The sequence below is a fragment of the Haemaphysalis longicornis genome, unplaced genomic scaffold, assembly GCF_048455015.1.
Source record: "Haemaphysalis longicornis isolate Haplotype H1 unplaced genomic scaffold, Haemaphysalis longicornis Haplotype H1 scaffold_10, whole genome shotgun sequence".
Taxonomy (NCBI): domain Eukaryota; kingdom Metazoa; phylum Arthropoda; class Arachnida; order Ixodida; family Ixodidae; genus Haemaphysalis; species Haemaphysalis longicornis.
In genome coordinates this window covers 61,462,928-61,478,415 of record NW_027526204.1, presented here as the reverse complement: position 1 = coordinate 61,478,415, position 15,488 = coordinate 61,462,928, and the positions used below count along the sequence as shown (strand labels likewise).

At 47.1% G+C, this 15,488-nt stretch overlaps 1 protein-coding gene across 3 annotated transcripts in view; it reads left to right on the top strand.

Moving 5' to 3' along the window:
• Positions 1-15,488, top strand: part of LOC144158627 (uncharacterized) — a 351,003-nt gene that overhangs the window by 235,741 nt on the left and 99,774 nt on the right. Inside the window, exon 1 of one of the 3 annotated variants that reach the window (XM_077689647.1) lies at positions 4,482-4,596. The exons of the other annotated variants lie outside the window; for them this stretch is intronic. The gene's annotated coding sequence lies outside the window, so the exon portion shown is untranslated. Of the gene's footprint in view, positions 1-4,481; positions 4,597-15,488 lie in introns of those variants that run through there. 3 annotated transcript variants of the gene reach the window in all.

Below are 15,488 nucleotides of genomic sequence, written 5' to 3'. Positions count from 1 at the left end.
ATTTTACAAATGCTGTAGAAAACGTCTACATTGTCTGCTGTAACCTTGAAGGCAAATAGTTTAGCCGAATATGGTTCGCTTATGTCTAGCCGCTATAATAACGAGTACGTCCGTAGACCGGTTGACTTAACCTTTTCATTACGCTCCGATATGTGGTTATGCGGTACAGAGCCTGTCAAAAAGCACAACTAAGCTGACTTCACCTTTTAAAATCTTAGTAGTAGCTTTGCAAGGATGCGAGTCCTGTGATATTTTGGGGCGATCAATGTTGTGAGTGAGCTTATTCGACACTGCAGAGAGTGGCTTTATCCAGGCACAATAGCAAGGTTACTGAGTTCAAGGATACTCATCGATATCAATGGAATCTTCGTGGCATCGTTGAAATTGTTGCTATTATCGTTTCTGGTATGCATTGACACATCTTCTAAGATAGCTAAAAAGTGCAAATGACACGATGCGCGCCATGGCTAATTGTTTAGTGCAAATGAATACCGCACTGTTGCTAGGTGAGGGGCTCGCGTCCACGTGCTTCAATTCGCATAGAAGAAAGCGATATGCAGTATTTGAATTTACCAAATACAAGTATATGGCATTGAACGCATGTGGCAGAAAGGGGCAACGTGGACACTTTTACAAAAGTCAAAAGTATCGTCACCTCTACCTAGACATATCTAGGAGAGGACGCGAATCCTACCACCCCACATGGAGGAAAAGTGACAGCTACCACTAAAAACCAATCATTTTCCGAAATAGTCTTTGGCTACACGCGTAGAAGCCCAATCATCGACACTATACGTCTCCCAAACATCTTGTTTGATAGCCAGGAATCGTTTTTATGCAGTGTGGGTAGTAGGTTTTGTATTGTCCCGTGGAACCTTTCTTTCCCAGTAAAGGCTTGCTGTACTAGTACCCCGCATTTGGACATAAATTGCCTAAATTTGAAGAAAAGTCACAACTAATGTCTTCAAGGCTTTCAAAGTTCTTACGCCAGCTGGTAGCCGTGATCAATCAGTATTAGACTGACCGGCTCGACGCTATCGACAGATTTTTCAATACTGTCTCTCCGCTCGCCAATTAATGGTCTGCTACCACACGGAATGTTTGAAATTGGAGATCATCGCTTCATCTTGTCCTGTAGGCGTACCAAAATTTCCGGAGCAATGCCACTTTGACAAAAGCCTAAACCAGTATCTTTTATGACGAAGTGATATAAATCATGTATACATACTTTTAACTGACGTAAGTTGCCCTGTAGAGACCTTAATCGATTTACGCTGGTTTGGCGTACACTCCCGTTTTTGTGTCAGCATTGGTCACGTGGGCGCCTTAGTGTGCTCCAGCTGTCCCTACGGTGAAGCTTTGGAAAAGCTATGGATAACATCGGACACAGCGATGCATGTGCTTGTTTCTTTTCTTCGGGAATCTTTGTTTTCGTGCAAGCGCTCTTTCAAGGCTTTGCATTAGGCCAAGTAGCCCACATAAAAAATATACTCATTTTAGAGTTCACCAAATCAGGAGGTCTTTAAGAAGCTCTAGTTGCAAGTTCTCCATACTCCAAGTCACACTGGGAGCCTTCGGCAATATGTTCTAGAACCATCGCCGACAGTAGTTTACGAAATGAACGGGAGACGTGCTAAATTTTTTTGAAGCAATAAATAAAGCGGGTTTACCGCAGATGTGCGTCCTCTCACTAAGATGTTTAGGTTGTGCACAACTGAATTGCGAACAAAAAAATATGCTGCCGAAGAAAAAATTTACTCGTGTCAAAGAGTGAAATATAAGAAATGTGTGTGAACTCGAAGAATCACTGTAATTGCAATTCATAAGGAGTACTGACAAATTCCTTAATGTTTCTTTCTTGTGGGAAAACGCGCTGTTGTGATATTCAATGGCATATTTTTAGGTAGTGCTGAATTTCTCTATTGCTATACATACTTTGTATGATGACAGTTTTTATAGAAGGTGTAATTTTCTTGCCTAAATGCATTTTTTCATTTCTCTTGTTTTCTTACTTCGAATGTCAGAGGAGATGTTTTATGTGTATTACTTCATGTCTTTTATTGTGTGGCCTACATGAACAATTCGTGTTACGACTTCTTGCAGTGAGCGGAAGAAATACTGATGCTGCTGCAATATGCCCTAAACATTTTTTGCGTTCTTAGCAAATATATAAAGCTGGCGATACATACTGGGAAAAATGTCTTCACAAGTTTATTTAGCAGGAACAGTACCGGACCATTCAGCGTACAAAACTATGATAAAAATACTAATTTCTTGGAGGTTATTTTGGATTGGTTGCCATTCCCTTGGCTTGTTATATGCATTTTCTATCGACGTTTGCATTATGAAAGGAATAGCATACGATAGACGGCCATTATTCACATCATCGGGACTAGGCACGTTTTGATCCCTCCCTGAAAAGTAGAGGTCCGTTCTGATGGAGGTCAGCAGTGAAAACGCCCGTGTGTGGAGATTTTTGCGTAGGTTGAAAATCCCCATTAGATCAAAATTAATTCCGAGCCCCCCACTACGGCGGACCTCATAGCCCATATGTCGGTTTTTTTGGGCATTAAACCCAATATTTTGAAACAATAAGGCAGTTTTTACGGTGAAATTTGTTACTGGTAGCATCGTCAGGTTCTTGCCTAAGATTCTGCTTCATATCATGAAGTTTCAGCGCGAACGAGAGAAATGACACTACCCTTTTTGGTTTGCGTGATGTACTTCAAGGGCTAACAATTTTAGGCCACCTAATGTCTTACTGCACAAAGGTACCTCAGCAATGCTCGGTTTACATTGTCGGCTCCGGACACAGGAGCAGAGAATAGCCGCTGATCACTAATCACAACATCTGCCCATAACAATTTTAAGACATGCAGTGCTAAAGTATCAAGGACGCAGCTAAGCAATGTGGATCCGTAGTGCTGAATAAAATATTTTTCAGCGTGAGAACTGTATAATTCCATTTCTTTCTTAGCAAAGAAAAAAAACGCGTCATAAAGCTCTCAATTGCAGTGTTAGAGCTGCAGATAAAACTTTGCCCACCAGCTATCGAAACAATTGATTTGCACTGTGCAGATCAAAACGGTCGATAACTGAATTAGATACATTGAACCAGATTTGTTATATGTGTCCGGTATGTTTTGTGTCCGGTATGTTTTGTGTCCGATATGTGCCCTTGTCGTATGTGCTCTGTACGCAGGTGGGTGCACCCTCGTCAAGTTGGGATGATAAATGTATATTATTCGGCACCGTATGAATGAGCGCAGTTGTGTGTGTGTGCTATGTGTTTGTAGAGTTTCTCTCGCTCAGAGAACGTTTTCTTTCATTGGTTGATGCTTGAGCTAGTCGGTTCATAGTGCCAAGAAGAGGAACAGGGCAAAGTTTGACGAGACACGAGATGAAGCGATGTGGTCATCGTCTTCTTTGTCTCGTGTTTCGTGAAATTCTTATTTGTTCCTTTTCTTAGCAGAGTGTTTTCTCTCTAACTGACTGTCGCAAATACTTGCGGTTCTTCAAAAAGCAATATACTTCTTTTTGTGGTACTAATAAAAAATTACCTCGTATCTAGTCGCTTCGCTGCAAACGTCGTCGAAAGGCGATAGCCTTGAGCCACCCCTTCCACACAGCTCCTCTCCTCTCCCCCCGCCCACCTCTTACGCGTTTTCGCTCCCGTCTCGCTCCTACCTTGATAAACACGGGGGAAGTTTGCTCAAGTCAATTAACTTCCCTTGTTCAACAGCTGGTGAAGCATCTTTTGGAACCTTTCGTTAATGATACACTAGTAATGGCGCCACAAGGTGTTTTCTACTTTTCGAATTCTTTTATCTCTTGGCCGGGTGGCTGAGTCGTGGAACAGACAGGCAGACAGACCGACAATGGACAGACAGACAGACAGACAGACAGACAGACAGACAGAACAAAATGTTCGGGTTTAGGTAGCCCAAGAACGAATATCGTCTTTATAATTTGTCGACCTGTAGCGCGTGCCACGTTCGGTTTATGAACAGAGCGGGAATACGGAGCCATGCTAAAAATAGGCTTTTCTACGGCTTGGAAAGCTGAAAAAGGTATCGCAGCTGTGTTCGGACGGCCGCCAGGTTTCGCCGAAGTTGGGAGGCTGTCGCGAGAATGCCGTTACTTCATGCGCGGCCCTCCACCTTATTTTGTTTTTCCCTCGGTGCACCTGCGATAGCCTTCTATCTTCTGCGTCGCCTTTGCAATTTGTGCCTTCTCCCGAACACAATGCCTTTTTATAGCTTACATCTGGAGTAGACGGAAGACAAAACAAGAAAGGGAAATGGCTCTAGGAAAATAACGTTTGGGAGAGAGTGAAAGCAGACCTCGAAGATACAATGTTCTGTTTATGCTGGTCGCCTCGATTCGTGGAAGCGAAAATAATTTGGGTCTAAAAATAGTGACGCGTATGTTCCTTTTCTGCAATTAATCAGTTTGTCCAATGCTGCAAGCATTGGTGTGTTGTCGGTGGCGTTTTTATTCAAGTTTGTAATAAGGATTGCGTCTCTTGTCTGTGAAAAGCTCGTTTGCGTCAACGTTGAATCTCGAAGCGAGGAATCGGCGCGGAATGGTTTGGAGGTCAGTATTAAAAGCTACAAGAGTTATATGCGAATGTTTACCTCGCAGAACTTTACAGAAAACCTTTTATTCTAAAATATAAATACATTTTGCTAGGACTGCCACTTTACCCTTCAGATATTCTAAGAACCACATGAGCCATGGGTGCGAATGGACAAGCTATTCTTGACTGCGATCTGTCCCCTAATCCTTCTATGATCTTCTATAGTTGCGCCTCAGTAGGAGGGAATACCATGTAAGTCTTATTGTGACGCACTCTACGGGTATTACAAACAAGTAAAGGCAGTAGAAACTTTATTTGGACCAGAATGTATTAGTATTCTTAGTATTCTTCTATTACTCGTTGCCGGGCTTTGCGATGGCTCCTTCGTGCAGGAGTCCTTCGGCTGTGACGGCCAGGTGGGCACGGTTTACCACGCGAAGCTGGTCGGATGGATTCGAGCTGGCCAGCATGCCTGTCCATAGCTCGAGTGTAGGGGAGGAAATGGGAGCGAGAGTATAAATTTGACAGCATTTCCAGACCATATCATAGAGGGTGCATGGGAATAGACAGAATTTGCAAGTGGCGTAGCAGAAAGACAAGTTGATGGCGTAGGGAACAGTTGCATTGGGAATTGTATTGGTTTGATTGTGCCTACAGTCAGGTGGTGGGACGGTACGGCAGGAGAGGCATGAGCGGGCGAGGATGTCACAGTAGTGATGCGCGGAACAGTACCGCTGTATTCCTCAGGAGGCAGTGGAAGGGGGCGGCCGGAACACATGCGTGGAGGTTGGGCATGCGCCGCTTCTTCTTCTTTTGAGATTTTGAGGGGGAGGGCGGGAAGAGAGGGGAAAAGGGCCCGAAACTGTCTGACGATGCTTTTCGACCTTATTCCTTTCCAGGGACGCGTGTTGTGAGGTTAAGATAAGGTGCACAACGACAGGAACGGAGCAGTCATGAGAAAGCGAAGGCAGGACGAGGGGTACGGCCAGTGCGGTGATGACGACACGCCTCCTAAGAGTCGGTTCCAATGGTGCGATGGTCGGTTGCAGTTGTCGCTGCGGAGGCTGCGGCATTTTTCCTCAGCGATAGCAGGATTTGGTTGGGGGGAGGCTAGTGGTGGATGTGAATTCGTTGCCCTGCCGATCGGTCAACGCGAGCGCGTGCGGAGGTGGGATTGTTAGGATAGAGAGCCACATCAACGCAACAGACACATGGTTTGCTGGTAACTGAGGTCTCACCGAGAAAGCCAATGCGGGCCAAGTGGCGCACCGTGTGGCAGGTGGGGGTGGGGGCACGTTCTGTGGATGAGGGGCAATGGCATGATTTGTGCGGAGGAAGACATCGTCAGGGGTTTAGGGCGTCCGGGAGGAGATAACGCTAGAACGTTATCGTTGGGTGAGAGGCGTTAGAAGGTTGCCGCTTGTGACTGAGTATCAATCTTTGAATTTGTTCACATTATGCGCCTATTTTAGTTCGTCCCATGGGTTGTGTATCCCAAAGTGCCGGAGTTCTGTGATGGAAGCCGTTGGGGGAAACCCTGACGCTAATTTGTGTGCTTGTAAAGTGATATCGTAAAGTGAGCAAAGTGAATATGTCAGGTTCGCGCTGCAGAACCAATATTCGGCTCTTCCCGAGCAAGCAGAGTTTAGGAAACAGGAAGCCAGCGACAGTCTTACAGGCCTTTTCACGGAGTGTGCCGTAGAAATTGGAGGTACGATGGCTAGACAGAATACTGGCAAACGTTCCCAGGAAACGCAAGATTTATTTAGGAAACCGGAAAGCATTACAATCGCCACACCAGATGACAGAATATAGCCAGCGGAGCTTGCGAAGTTAACCAATAAGCGTCAGGCACCTGACATACGGAAGTATACTATGAAAAGGATCGAGCAGGCTGCACAGAATGAAGGCAGCTTGAAAGCAGCGAAGAGGCGCCTAGGCACGGGGAAAATCAAATGTATGCACTTAAGGACAAGCCAGCTAATGTCATTTCAAATAGAATGAATTAGTCACAGTAGACGAGGAGTTCTTAGAGATGTGCACTTAGCCGGACGTCCAGGGTAATACCAAACGAGAAAGTAGTTAAGAGGAGACAGACATCCCTGCAGTAACGACGGAAGAAGTAAGAAAGGCTTTGAATGAAATGCCAGGGGGCAAAGCACCTGGTGAAGATCAGATAACAGCAGACCTATTGAAGGAGGGTGGGCAAATTGTGCTACAAAAACTGGCAAACCTCTGTATGCAATGCCTAATGACCGCGAGTGTACCGGAATCTTGGAAGAACGCGAACATCATCCTAATCCATACGAAAGGTGACATGAAGGACTTGAAAAATTACTAGCCGATCAGCTTACTGTTACCAAGGTAATAGCTTAGAGAATTTCTGCCACCTTACATTTCAGTCAACCTAATGAACAAGCGGGGTTTCGTAAAGCCTTTTCAACGATGGACCATATTCACACGACCAATCAGGTGATAGAGAAGTGCCCGGAGTATACTAAGTTCCTATATAGAGCCTCCATAGATTATGAGAAAGCATTTGACTCGGTCGGAACCTCACGAGTCATTCAGGCGTTGCGGAATAAGGGTGTAGACAAGCATTACGCAAGAATACTAGAGGATATCTATACCGGGTACACAGCTACCATCTTCCTCCATAAGGAGAGCCGTAAAATACCTATAAGGAAAGGCGTCAGGCAAGGAGACACAATCTTTCCAATGTTATTCACAGCATGTTTGAAGAGGTATTCAGAAAATGGGATTGGGAACAGGTGGGCGTAAGGGTTAATAGAGAATACCTCAGTAACCTCAGATTTGCTGATAACGTTGCCTTGATACGTAACTGTGGGGACGAATTGCAAATCATGGTTACCGCATTGGACAAGCAGCGTTGAACCATGGGCCTGAAAATAATATGCAGAGACTAAAGTATTGCTGAATAACCTTGCGAGAGCCCAGCGGTTTGAGATAGGTGGCGAAGCAGTGGAAGTCGTAAGCGAATATATCTAGTTAGGCAAAGTTTCGACCCCGGAACCCAACCATTAGGCAGATATAATTAGGAAGATAAGAATGGGGTTGAGTGCATTCGGCAGGCGTTCTCAGATAATGAACGGCAGCTTACGATTATCCCTGAATAAGAAAGTGTATGGCAGCAGGATCTTACCGGTACTTACCTACGAGGCAGAAACTTGGAGGCTCACTAAAAGGGTTCAACTTAACTTGAGGACGACTCAGCGAGAAATGGAACGGAAGAAGATAGGTGTAACATTAAGGGACAAGAAGATAGGGGAGTGGGTCTGGGAACAAACACATATTAAGAACATATTAGTAGAAATTAAGAAGAAATGTGCATGGGCAGGGCATGTATTCCGAAGGCAAGATAGCCGTTGGTCATTAAGGGCAGGTGAGTGGATCCCTAGAGAAGGCAAGCATGGCAAGGGGCGGGAGAAAGTTAGATGGGCAGATGACATCACGAAGTTTGCATGGATAAACTGGCCGCAGTTAGTGGAGGACCGGGATAATTGGAGAACTACTGGAGAGGCCTTTGTCGTGCTGTGAGTGTAGATGGGCTGATGGTGATTATTAAAGTGATGTCTAGTTGTAAAGGGAGGCCTAGAGCCTCTCCCTGATGTCGTCTGTAGCCCACCAAAAACCCAAAATGTAGTCATATTCCGAGGTTTAGCACCTGCAACCGGCACCCACTCGAAAAATCGGTCACTGTACGCCAAGCAGCAGGTATCGATTCACTCTGTAGACCTCGAAACCAAGCAATAGGTTTATGAAGAGAGTACCGGAATGTTGCTGCGGTTTATCTAGAAAAGTTGTGAGTAGCTCCAGAGTACAGCACACACTAGTGGTGTAGGATTGGCCGAGTCCAAGCGGCGTGTAAGATAAAGTCAAAGCTCTAGAAGTGAAAGTTCAAACTCAGACGACAACCAGTAATCTCTCCCTAGATAGCTTCGCGTTCAACCATCGCCATCTTTAGACGGAGTGGTGCATGATTTTTGACGTGCACTAATTTTAGTGCTACTACTCTAATGATGGACTCACGAGTAGTACTTGTATGAGGCGGAATGCACGGGCCTCTTTATGCCCTCAACTGCGGTTAATGATATGGTGGAGGATATGTTTAACGTGGAGGAGTGTGTACTGCATTCTGTGAATGTTTTGCATGCCTGCCCCATCCGATTGGAGGGATAAGCTCTAGACACAGACGGTGTCCCTTCGGGGAAGTGGGATGCCCTGTGGCATGACTTTGGGATCCGGAATGGGGTTTGTACATTGGCTGCATGCGTTTCCATAGCCCTAGAAGGTTCGACCTCTCGGCCACACAACGGAGGTTTGCGTCCATGATGCTAATGGCCTCTGATTGATTGATTGATTGTAGGGTTTAACGCGCCGACGCAACGCAGACGATGAGGCGCGCCGTAGTGGAGGGCTCCGGATTAATTTTGACCACCTGGGGATCTTTATCGTGCGCCGAAATCTCGTACACACGGGCGTTTTTGCTTTTCGCCTCCATCAGAAAAGCGGCCGCCGCGGCCGGGAATCGAACCCGCGACATGGCCTCTGGCGGGGCATCCTATTAGAGCCTGGGACCCTCCGGTTGTGCGAATAGTAACGCCGTCCACACATAGAGCATGCGGTAATCGTGTGATGGTCTGCATAAGGGGGAATAATTGGTGGAGAGCTGTGTTAAAAAGTAGCAGATAAATCACGGAGCCCCTTGGGGTGCGCCGCGGTGGCTGGCTCAGAATGTGATACAGCGGCGGTCGCTGAGGCCGAGGGTGGTGGTGCGATTGGTCACGAAAATGTAGGGTGAGCACTTGCGCAATGGTGAGTTGTCTGGAGGGCCTAAAGTATCACCTCATGTGAGACGTTGCCAAAGGCCACCTTAACAGCTTGTAGAAAATAATGAAGTAGAAGTGAGAAAGAAGATGCAGCTTGCTTGGAACGGTGGCCTGCGGTCTCTATGTTGTCTTCGCCCGTCCCTTTCTTTACATTTGGTGCCGAAATTCCGTGCGGCAACGATTTACTTCTACGCACACATCGAAGGGCCCTGTCTCTCACCTGATCCTCTACTTCGCACCGCGAGTGGGGGAGGAATCGTTCAACGGAGTGGTCTTGGAACGTCACGGGCAGGGAGGCAATCAATTGCAGCCTGCCACGGAATGGAGCGCCTCAAGAGCAAGCTCTTTCTGCGGAGAGCCAAGAACGCGAGGCTCATAAATGAAGCTCGCTCACTACTCGAAGATGGATGCGAATATATCGCCAAGCTCACTGGCTTGGAAGATCGCCTCGTGGCCATTCACACCGAGCTTTTAAAGATCAGCGAGGAGCTCGAGAACTTAATTATGGCGGAGGAACTCATATTGAGGCGGCCGAGGGATACAATGATCGTACCCGCCACACCTTGGCGGAAATTCGCTCCAGAATCGACCTCTTAGAAAAGTCCGCTCAGAATGCCCCACAAGCGCCAACCGTCAACGAAGTAGTCCCGTTCACACATGACAGCGCGGCCACAACAATGGGACCTCGGCTTCCACAGCTGGACATACCGGTGTTTTGAGGTAAGCTCCAGCCTTGGACGGGATTTTGGGAGCAGTTTGAACAGACCATCAACAACAACAGCACCTTACTCCCACGTTGAAGTTCTATTATCTACGCCGTTACGTGATGGGGAAGCGGCAGCAGCAGCAGCAATCGCAGGCTTACCAACCACAGAGTGCTGCTATGCGGATGCTCTGGAAACCCTGAAGCAGCGGTACGGAGATAAGAAAAGGAGACAACAGCATCATCTTTCCGCGCTGAGGAATCTGAGTCCAGTAAAATCGTCTACTGATATAAGGGGGGCTCAGAAGGCTTAACGATGCGGCTCAATTGAACATCCGCTGTTTGAACGCCCTGAACGTGCCAACTTGTAGCTTCTCGGCCATGCTCATTGACATTCTGCAGCCCGCGCTCCCACACGACATCGTGCTGAGCTTCACCAAAGAGAAGCGGCATCGAGCGCTGAACGCCTTTTCAGCAGACGACGCGCCTCCAGCTAATCCACCGGTGAGCCCCTCCCAAGCGGACAACTCGCTTCCAGTAAATGCATTGGCAGCGGCGACTGAGTCAGACGATGAGTTTAAGGAACTGCTGACCTTCGTGAGGATTGAGCTGGAGAGTCGCGAGCAGTGCTTCAGGTTGCTCCAACGACTGTTCACTGACAACCATCCCGAGAATCAGCGAAACAATCTACTCACGGCGTCGGCACTACACGTCGCTGCCCGCAAAGAAGAGTGATTCTTTTGGCCTTCTAAGAAGCATGGCACGCGCTCATGCAGCGCCGAAATCTGTTTTGATACTAGGAAGGAGCACCTCGCAAAGGAAAGGAGATGTTTTAGGTGCACGTCTAAGGGTCACCAGGAGAGAGACTGCAAGGGTAGATTGAGTTGTGCGACGTGCCGCGGAAGGCATGCAGCCAGCATGTGCGATCCTTCGTTGAAGAACAACAGTGCGGCCGAAGGGGCGCCGGGAACTACAGTTTGCGCCTCGGCCACAGCTCGAACCGCTGTAGAGCACGAACAGCCAAATGTTTGTGCTAAGGACAACGGTGTGTACCTCCAGACATTGGGAGCATGGCTGAGCCATGACGGGAGGAGCAGACTGGTTCGAGACATACTCGACGGCGGCAGCCAGCGATTATTTATTACCGAAGACCATGCAACCAAGCTGTATTTGAATGTCGTGAACGAGGTGACGATCGCCTTCAACACGTTCTGGAGTGCCTCTACGGCGTGCGCGCGGAAGCCCAAAGTCCTGCAAATTCCCCCTTCGCAGCCAGCACGGTACAGATGTCTTCGAAGCGATAGCGGTACCCGCCATCTGTCAGGATGTATCAGTCCCATCAACTGACATCTCCTTCGTGCGTGAACTACGGAGGCAGGGCGAGGTCTTCGCTGGTGAGCAGAGGCTGATAGGCATAGATGTAGAGCCCGCCCTAGGTATCCTCATGGAATCGGACTACATGTGGAGTTTGCTTACGGGAGAGGTGGTTCGGCGCCCTGAAATCGAAGGCCTTCGATTTCAGAGCTACGAATCACCTCTCCTGTAAACTTCATTTTTTAGAAATGGGGCATGCATCTTCCGGGGGGAGAGTGTAGAAAATGTCGACGAACAAAAAGAGGAATAAAGCGAGAAAGAAGATGCAGCGTGTTTGGAACGGTGGACTCCGGTCTCTGTGGTGTCTTCGTCCTTCCTTTTCTTTACGCAGCTAGCGCGAGGATGGCCTGTTTTTTCGCTGGTTGAACTGGTCGAGCACTTCCTTGAGCTGTATGAGGGCGTCCTGCGCGGAGAAAGGAGCAGGAAATCCAAACGTTATGTTGGGGAAGAGTTTGATACGTTCAAAATGTAAAGTCAGGCGGTTGTTGGAGAGGTGCTCGCAAAGCTCGCCCACGCAGTGTGCCAAAAAATGGGCCCAGGCGTTTACAAGATAATTGGTTCCGGCATGTTTCCTCTGGGAAGAATATGTTTATTCATCCAGCAATAATTGATTTAGTCTAACAGAGCAGAAGTTCATGAGGGGTGGAGGTTCTCGAAAAGTTCGTTATTGAACCCAGACAGTTTATTGAAAGCCGTTTTACCGAACGCCGTTTCTTCGAAAGAATGTCCGTTTCATCGAAGCCGTTATTCCAAATGCCGTTTTATTGAATCGGGGTGACTCGTTCATCAGCATTTTTGACGAGTTTTTCTTACCGTAGACCAGGTACTTTCAGTGACCTCAAAGAAAAAAAACTTGTGACCTCAAAGAAACTGCTAATATGGCCGGCATCACTCCCCACCTTTTGGCTTCTGACTTCTTGGCAGGTACTCTACTTTGCATTGATTAGCTTCATGCTCTTGCTGCACGCGACTGAGGAAACAGCTGAAACATGAATGCGACGTTTACAACATTCAGAAATCGACTGTGCAGGCTCTCTATGTTACTCTTCCCCTATGGATGCCCTGGAGCTGTCAATCGCTGGTGTGATCCCAACTGCGGAGGATATCGAACTGGTGTTCGCATCTCATTCCTGCACACGGGCGTGATTAACGACGATGCAATCTTCTGAATTACAAAATTAAACGCGGCGTCAATGTGAGGGAGTCGGTTCTTATGTCACAGAATCCTTAAGAAAAACAAATTCAAATACTCGGTATTTAAAAGACGAGTGGTTAGGTGACGTACTCGGCACATTGTGTGAGGTGGCAAGAACACAATTGTGTCCGCAGTAACCTGGCCGAGCTCAAGAAAGCGGCGTCACGTGACTAAAGCGTCTGTAGTCAAATCTGTAGCCGCGTCATCATATTCTGATATTAATAAAAAACAGCCGTTGGGCACACTTTCCGGAAATTTCTGGCGAAGGAACTTGATTGCTTCAGCTCAGAAGTGAATGTAAATGTATTCCGGCGGAAAGATAAAAACCATGGTTATTCGATGCCCCTTTAAGAGCCTGCACCGAAAATAGCAGCAAAAAAGTTGACCTTGACAAAGACGACTGTAATAATTTTTGAAAAAGCCCCATCAAACTCAACGACCTTACCATGCAGGAGAAATGTGGGCTTATTGCGTATATATATAAAAAACAAGCACTACGCAAGTGGGAAAGACACCTGCCGTAACAAAATTCCTTCACACCATGACAGCTGTACAGCTCTTTAAAAAGTTTGGTCACAGTTTTGAGAGAGAGAGAGAGAGAGAGAGAGAGAGAGAGAGAGAGAGAGAGAGAGAGAGAGAGAGAGAGAGAGAGAGAGAGAGAGAGACAGAGAGACAGAGAGAGAGAGAGAGAGACAGAGAGAGAGAGACAGAGAGACAGAGAGAGAGAGAGAGAGACAGAGAGAGAGAGACTTTATTTTGTTACGAACACTCTAGGTCAAGTGGGGGAAGTGGAAGTACAAGGTCGTGTGTTTGCGGCCTGTGGTATCTTGATGGCGAAGATTTCGAACAGCAGCAGGTGGTCTCCTTGAAAATGGCGGGAGAGGCCGCATGGGGTAAAGAGAGCAAGCTCACGGCTCTGAACTGCTCGCGCTAGACCGCTTTCTAGTTTTCAATGGGCCTTAGTGGAGCATAGTCGCTGACTGTAATAAAATCAGAGTTATTTGTAAAAACGGGAATGAATACAATACTTATAAGTACCTTCGCCGGCATGGTGCTTTAATCTTTGGGGCTTAGAGAACATCACAATTCCCGTTCCGCCAGACGGCGTTCGGTTTAATTGAAAGAACATGCTTTCTCCGGCAATTTTGGGCCCATCGGCCACAACTGAACTGCTAGATAGTTGGGATTTGGAGAAAAAAAGTGATGCTCCTGTTCTCCCGATTACCTTTCGCAGCGTGTCTTGCGTGGCTGTAGCCAGTCATCGCTCTGATAACAGCAAGCTCACAGAAACTAATCAATGAAACAGCACTCGATGAGAAAATATTAGATAAAACGACTTTCAATGAAATGGCTTCTAGAAAGCGGCATTCGAAGAAGTGTTCGGAGCTAGTTTGTTATGTATATGGTCTTTCCGGGGCAGTGTTACAAGGCAGTAACTTGAGCGCATGATCTAATTCAACCAGTGTGAGGACGGTGTATATTTACACGCTTTTGTGCCCTTCGTATAGTAGAAACGGGTATGTTGGCGGGTGTGGTTGCGTCCGCGTACTCTTCCAGGAGTTGGGCCACTGACTGGCGGCTAAGGGGATGGTTGGATATGAGTTTAGAGAGGCTGTGAGCTGTATCGGTGCGAGTGGTTTGTCGCCTAATGGGGATCGGATTATGTTGTAAGAGCACTTTGAGCTAAGGGTACCCTGTAGCTGACTGCATAGCTTGGTCATTTTCGATGTCGATGGCTTTCGCATGGTCCGCTCCCCGCCGAGGTATTTGTGCGATACGTTTTAAGGGCCCTTATTATGCTTCCAATGCCTTTGTGTTGGGTTAGGCCAGTTTCCTGCAGCTGAATTATGTGCGGGTCTGTTGAAGAGTCTCCCTTCTCTTGTTTTAGTCGCTAATCCCTCAGCGTGCTTGAACTGCAGCGCATACACAGAGATGGAGAGATTGGACGTAGCTAAAAATTCAGCTATGCTTACCATCATAAACCTTTCTACCAAAGGAGCCCAAGGTCAATGGCAATGTGATACAAATATTGCTGCCAAGTATGTCATCAAATCGTATCCAGTTGGCTTGTTTTATAATACAGGTACAGGACAGATCGGGAGATGTATAACGAAAATACTGTTATACCCCATGGGGTACTGATGATTTGTCCAGATAGTCAGATGAACCTCTTGAGCTGCAGGTGCATCTGAATGCCTTGGTTATAGCGCAGAGCTATCAATCGGTGTTGCTTTGGGATCGTTTTTGTCTTCTGCAAGAGCGTATGGAAGGAAGCAAGCGGATATTGTGGAGGACTAGATGTTTGCGTGTTTTTTCTGGGGGGAAGAGAGGGTGAGGATAAGGTCTGGAACTGTGTATTGCGATCGCTTGGAAGACTACTTTTCTGCGCGGAAACCGAATTTGTACAAAAATAGCAGCGTGTGGTTAATGTGTTTTCGTTTCAGTGACATAGTTGCATAGCGAGATATAAGGGGTCCACTTTCTCAATTGCTATGCTATATGGTGCGTGAAGGAGAGATTAATTTCTAAGAGGAGTTTTTACTGTGGTACGCGGGACAACTGTACTTTATTACTTTTAGGCTTGCCAATACAAGCTCGACGAAGACGAAAGCATGAGTATGTGGTCAAGGACAAATGGGGCACCCGAGGTCTGATGTAAGGATGGTTGAGTCAACTTCGGCTTTTTTGCGCGGCGCTGCCGTGGCCTCCGAGATTTTCTATATCTGCTGTGCTTGTTACTTGGAGGCCCGAGTGAGCTGGCCTAGTGTCTTTCCCAGGGTAATGATG